Source organism: Eurosta solidaginis, chromosome 3, assembly GCF_040869045.1.
Source record: "Eurosta solidaginis isolate ZX-2024a chromosome 3, ASM4086904v1, whole genome shotgun sequence".
Taxonomy (NCBI): Eukaryota; Metazoa; Arthropoda; class Insecta; order Diptera; family Tephritidae; genus Eurosta; species Eurosta solidaginis.
Genome location: NC_090321.1, coordinates 56,229,864 through 56,236,675, shown reverse-complemented (window position 1 = coordinate 56,236,675; position 6,812 = coordinate 56,229,864).

Genomic DNA, 6,812 nt, shown 5'->3' with positions numbered 1-6,812 from the left:
TGATGAGGGCACAACAGACCAATGGTCGCAGTGCAATCCTCAATATATTTCCGATCTATCTATGGCTGGGAAATTCTTAACGTGCTTTATTTCAAAATGACACTTTATTTGACAAATAACTAAACGATTTCTTTCAAACAAATTGCTTGTTAGCGTTAACCGAAGATGGTGAAAACGGCCCCTGGAATTTTCACCTTATATAGCGAGAAAGTTAAGATGTAATGCATAGGTATAAAATGCTTGCATGCATTAAATCATTTTTATTATATAAAAGTAGTATGACATTGAGATTTTAGTTCTGCTATTTTTAACATAAAATAAGAAGTAAAAAACATGATTAATGACTTGTTTCATTTATTTTCATGAGGAATAAATCGTAAAAATAAAAATCATGTTATTGTAAAGATTATGAGAAGCCCCATAGGTAAAATGAGTAATAAAATGAACATTGGTTTGTATATTACATTTTTAAAATGAAAATCTTCTGCTAAAAAAGATATAGAATGAGCATTGGTTTGTACATTACATTTTTAAAATGATAGTCTCCTGCTAAAAAAGGAGCAAAACTTAACTACATTTTTTCATTTTCGTACTTAACTACACTCCTTTTGTGATTCAGGATTTCGGGGAAATTTTGAAAAAACTCCGAACATCAATTCCTTCATTATATGACATTCGACTGCCTAGTCCACTGCCTTCCACTCTATTCGCAACATAAGCTCAATTTAAGCTGCCAAACTATATAGTAAACAATGTTTTATATGCCTCTTAAAGCCCGAACACATAATATTTTTGTTGCTGGATCGTGCTCTTACAGATAAGTAGATTGCCTGTGTTTGTATTGTGGCGTCAAATAGCCCATTTGCATGTCTCATGCAAACGCATGCAATCTACTCAGTAATCAACGCACAGTGCTGCATCTAAAATCGTATGTGTTGAGACCTTTACCGAATCAGCTGGCTGAACGAATGTCAAAGTGTTGACAGTGCTGTAAAGTGAGATATTTTCAGAATAATTTTAAAGTAGAGATGTCGCATGAACGAAAAATAATGTGAAGCAAACTTCACAAAACTCTAGTAGATCACATCTAGTTACACAAAGTTTGTGGATTATAAATCAAGATATTTTTAACTTATGGCGCTCTCGAACAGACGAAGTAATGCATCAAGGCAAGAGTTTTATGGAAATCCACTCAACGTGTCTCGCTTGACATTCCACAAAGTTTAGCCATTAACCCGTGAATTTTCTAGCTCCGTATCACGGCCAATTCTCACGGGAATGTTGTGCACCATTGAGAGGCTTCAGAAGCAGAGTTCTTGAAATATTCGTACATATGAATTTTAATAGACAGATGTCGCTGTTGTGTTTCATTTCAGGGTGTTTAACGGTAAAAGTCTAGTTGAGGGGTCGACCATAGTGTACCTATACCAAGTGTGTTCACTAAGCGATAAACGTCAAAACTACAAACAGCCTCGCTCACCTGATGGAAATCTCAGGTCTAGAGTCGCATTTTTAGTCTCAACGACAACATTTTTGACTACCAATCGTATGGACTTTTTCAATTTTTCAATCATTCGGCGCATTCGGTAATGGTATCCATTTTGAATTCGCTGTCATTCCGAATCCAGCGAGTGCCTGTCAGAATGCTTGACAGATAAGTTAACACACTTGTACTTGTACACTATGGGGTCGACCACAAATCACCTACCCAGATGCGCATTCACGAGTTCAAAATTGCTTCGTTCTGCGCATCTACGTCACAGTTGACTGCTTGAGCGAATGAAAGAAGGAGAGAAAAGAACAAGAGTTAAAGGAAAGGGGCGAAGCACTGCTACAACAACAGCTAAAGGAAAATGACGTATGAATTACCAATAAAAAACAGCTGATCTAATGTTCACATGCGCAATGCGCAATGTTCTTGTGTGATTTGTAGGTTCGACCAAAGAGGACAAATACAATAAGTGCCGTCACTTGTTATTTTGTGGCGAGTATCTTGCTGGAAATTGAAAAAATTGATGCCGAATGTTTTCTGAGAGGGACATTTTTAATTGTCTCGCATTTATCCATGCCGTGTAGGCACCTTGTGCAACTGTGATTTTTGGAAAGAGAATTAAATAAATTAATTAAATACAGTCGAAAAATGAACACAAATACCCCACGAAAATGTATAGAAGACATTTATAAACATCTCGTCCAAAAAAAAGTAGCGACTACCTCTCAGTATACATCGAGTAAATGCCAAAAAAATAACGAGTGACGGCTCTTATTGTATTTATCCTCTTTGGTTCGACTGCTAAAATTCCGTGCACACTTGGCGACGCGACACATATCGATACGTTCCACAAAATATTCGCGGAATTTTTGCCTAATTGGACAACGTGGTCGTGTCGTGTCGCCCGACTGTCGCTAAGTGTGCCTGGTTTCATAAGAGTTACGTTCCCTTGAGACTTGAGCGAGATACGGATAGAAATTTAACATGCAAATGCAACAACAACGTTGTGATCCTCATATTTATCTGGTTCAATTTCTGATCCGTATAGCAGTTCTGTTCGTTTCGTTTTCTGTAGTAGATTTTTTGACAGCTAACCACTTTTGAGTTGGTAGCACTCATGGCTCAACTATATGGTTGGCTCATCTCTACAGCAACAACACACCTTTGTTCACATTGCCAAAATCAGCATGTAGGTGTTAGACGAATGGAATGGAGTGAAAACATAAAACTTAGCAGCATTTGTATGTAGTAAGAAAATGTTGTAAATTCGTTGGTTTCATTTTAAGTTTGCCATCTCCTTCTGACAATCCCTACTCCAGTGAAATGAAAAAAATAAAATCAGCTGGTGAGATGAGCGAACTATATAGTTGAGCCATTGTAGCCTGAACTAAATATGTGTACATTTGTGTATACATACAAGATTTCGCCATATTTAAAAGCAAAAACAATGACAGAGTAAACAACTTGAAGATGATGTAAGGAAAATAAATAGTTTGCTTACGTGCAAAACTATTTAAATGTTAATAATTCTATCAGTATCTTAAAATTTTGTGTACGTTTCTACTTATTTTCAACAAAACAGATGTTTTTTATTAGTGCTGCCAGCTCTCATAAAGTTGATCCAGATCGTTCCAATGAGATTTGAGCCAGAGCCAGAGCTCGATAAACCAATGGAACGGCCGTTAGAATACATGCAAAGAATATTTTGTCGGTACGTGTAGCGTCGCCTAGTCTGCACGGACTTTAAGGGCAAATTAATGGTGACGATGGTACAATTACCAGGTAGAAGCATTAGCGAAAATGCAACCCTCCCGTGTATTTTGTTGTTGCCGATTGTACATAAACTGTCAATCGTTCTTTCAGTTTCTTCTGTCAAAAGTGATGGAAGAAGAAAAATGTCACATGTAATTTTCGGCAACAAAGCCAAAACAAAAAAAGAAAAAAGTTGGTTTGCTGATGAAGCTGGAGGAAAAAGGCATTTTTAATGGAAAATAAAGGTAATTAGCTGATTTTTAAATGATATATATTTAATTTATTGTTATTATTTATTTACATATAGCAGCTGAATCACTTCTTCAACGTTTCCAGCGCATCAACTCTTGGTAATTCTATACGACAGCATTACACTGATAATATGCGTCCATAAATATCGAGTATCACGCTATCGACACACAGGATGAACAGGCTTTTAGACTTAGCAAGTTTATTTCCTGGTGTTTTTTACGTGTCGATTTGTTCGCGTGACCTAACGTGACTTTTTTGCCGTTGCACGTATTTATATCAACTTGAACAAAGCGATGGCAAAAAACCCCAGGGTATTAACGATTTATTTTTACAAACATCGATTACAAGTTATCATAGGGATGACATAGTACAAGGTGGTATAACATTTTAAGGCAAATACACAGCATTGATAATGACATTAAACAGCATTTAATCTTCCACACCCCCAACCCCCGTGGATCGAAGCCGATTCACCACTATCTACATCAAGCTTAGCCAGTTTGGAGGCAGGACGTTGAACTGTTCCTGAAGAAGTTGACACATCAGCTCGTCGGACTTGGCCGTCCTTCCCAGGGTAAACTCTTTCCACACGACCGCGACGCCACTCTTTCCGTGGTGTCTTTACATCACAGATGAACACGAGATCGCCCTCTCGCAGCGGCTCTGTTGGCGCACACCACTTAACACGCCGAACCAGCGTCGGCAAATATTCTTCCACCCACCTTTTCCAGAACCTATCCCGTAATTGTCTAGTAACTCGCCATTGTTTACGAAGTGAGCAAAGCTTTTGATCTGGTTCGACAGCACTCCGTGTTTGTGCTGTGTTTGCACTCCCCAGTAAAAAATGATTCGGTGTTAAAGGCTCTTCTTGTTCAGGCTCTACTGGCAAATGTGTAAGTGGACGTGAATTTACCACGTTTTCAGCTTCCACCAACAGACTATAGAATGTGTGCTCTTTAGGCTTCACCTCTTTCATTGTGTGTCGTAACACCTTCTTCACGCATTGTACCATGCGTTCCCATACGCCGCCCTCGGAGGGATTCTCCGGGCAATTAAGGACCCACTCAACGCCTTTCGATGTCAACTCACCCTGCAACGCGCAACAGTCAAACACATCTGAGAAACGTTCAACCTCACCAGCAATTCCTACGAAATTTTTGCCATTATCCGATCTTATTCTGCTGGGCACTCCTCTCCGGTTCATAAAGTTCCTAATGGCCAATATGCACGCGTCAGTTGAAAGATCATATGCAATTTCCAGATGAATAGCACGTACAGTCAAGCATGTAAATAAAGCTACCCATCGCTTCTCTGTTCTTCGACCGACCGTCACACTCACCGGCCCAAAATAATCTAATCCCGTGTAAGTGAACGGGCGCACGTATGGCGTCACTCGATCCTCCGGCAGCAAACCCATTATTGGCACAATTGGTTTGGCCCTTTTCAATTTACAAACGTTACAGCTGGCTATTACTCCACGAATGATCCTCCTTAAGTTAGGCACCCAATACTTCTGACGAATCATGCAGATAGCTGCCTCCGTGTTCTGGTGCATCATTTTCCTGTGCTCGTGGGTGACTACGAGTTTCGTTAATATATGATTAGGCGGTAAAATGATGGGACGCCTTGCTTCATAAGAAAGCCAACTGACTGCATCTAGACGGCCGCAAACTCGAAGGAGCTCGTCACAGTCTAAAATCGGTGACAGTTTGTACAACGAGCTATCCACCGTCACATTCAACCCTTTCTTTAATCGACCTAATTCGGCGGAAAACGCCTCTCGCGGGGCATGGCGACACAATAGACGTTCGGCCTCGTCGAGTTCCGTAGCAGTCAGTCCGTATGTAGATTCGTCGTCCAGCTTATTCTGCCGAGATCTGCAATTGCGCACAAAGCGTAGCACCCAGGCGGCAACCCTTTTCAGCTTTAAGAATGATGAAAATCTCGCGAATTCAAATGCGCTTTCTGTTGCGCTTAACAAAACGTATTTTGGGCGAAGCTCTTCGCTTTCTTCGGTATTCTCCATGGGTGCGTCGTTGATGGGCCACGTTTCCTCCGACTGGTAAAGGAACGACGGCCCCGTGAACCAACGTGACGATGGGTCCATGCTTACATCTTTCTTCACTCGAGTGGCATCGTCAGCTACGTTATCTTTCGTTGGAACCCATCTCCAATCCGATGGCGTAGTTACGTTAAGAATTTCTGCTATTCTGTGGGCTACAAAGGGCTTATACCGACAATGTTCACTGCCTATCCATTTAAGTACAGTTTTCGAGTCGCTCCATAGAATTCGTTGGGTGACTGGCACTGTATGCTCCTCAGTTATCGTTGTCAGCATTCGCGACCCTAAAACGGCAGCTTGAAGCTCCAATCTGGGTATGCTAAGGGTCCTGAGTGGTGCACTTCTCGTCTTGGCATACACGAGGCTAACCTCGATTGTGTTATCTGTGCTTTGCGACCTCCAGAAAGCTACAGCTCCAAACGCGTCTTCGCTGGCGTCGACAAATATGTGCAGTTGCAGTGATTTTGGTTTGCCTAGTCGGAAATAGTGACGGGTAACTTTGGACTCCGTGACGTTCGAGAGTTGTATTCTAAACTTGTGCCACATGGCACCTACGTCCCCGGGTATGGCTTCATCCCATCCTAAATTCCGCTTCCAGAGTTCGCGCATCAGCAACTTGGCTGTGATGGTGAGGTGGCACAAGAACCCCAAAAGATCGAAGATGGACATGACGATACTTAGCAGCATTCTCTTTGTAGGCACCACTGTTCCATTCATGACTGATTGATCGACTCCATGGAATTCCAGACGATACGTAAAGTGGTCACTGGATGGCTGCCATAGCATTCCTAACACCTTGCCCGACTCCATAGCTTCCTTTGAGGTAATAGGCAACGCTGAACTTCCACCACCTAATGCCGTTGCAACTTCTAAAGAGTTCGACCTAAACTTTCGCAACCGAAAACCCGCATCTGAATGAATGTCGCAGACCTGCTTGGAAATCTCTATGGCTCTCGACGCGGTGGAGAAACTATCGACGTAGTCATCCACATAGTGGTAGTCCGTTATGGCTCGGACGGCTCGTGGGTCATGGCTGGTATGGTCCTTTGCGTTCATCACCTTGACGTAATGGGCCGAGCAAGGTGAGCAGGCTGCACCAAATGTCATTGCTGTCATCTCAAACACGTCTGGCGGCTGCTGGTCGTTGCCACTGCGCCACAAAAACCTTTGCGCGCATCTGTCTTCCGGACGGATGACCACTTGGTGGAACATCTCTTGAATATCAGCACACACACCCACGGCACCTTCTCTAAA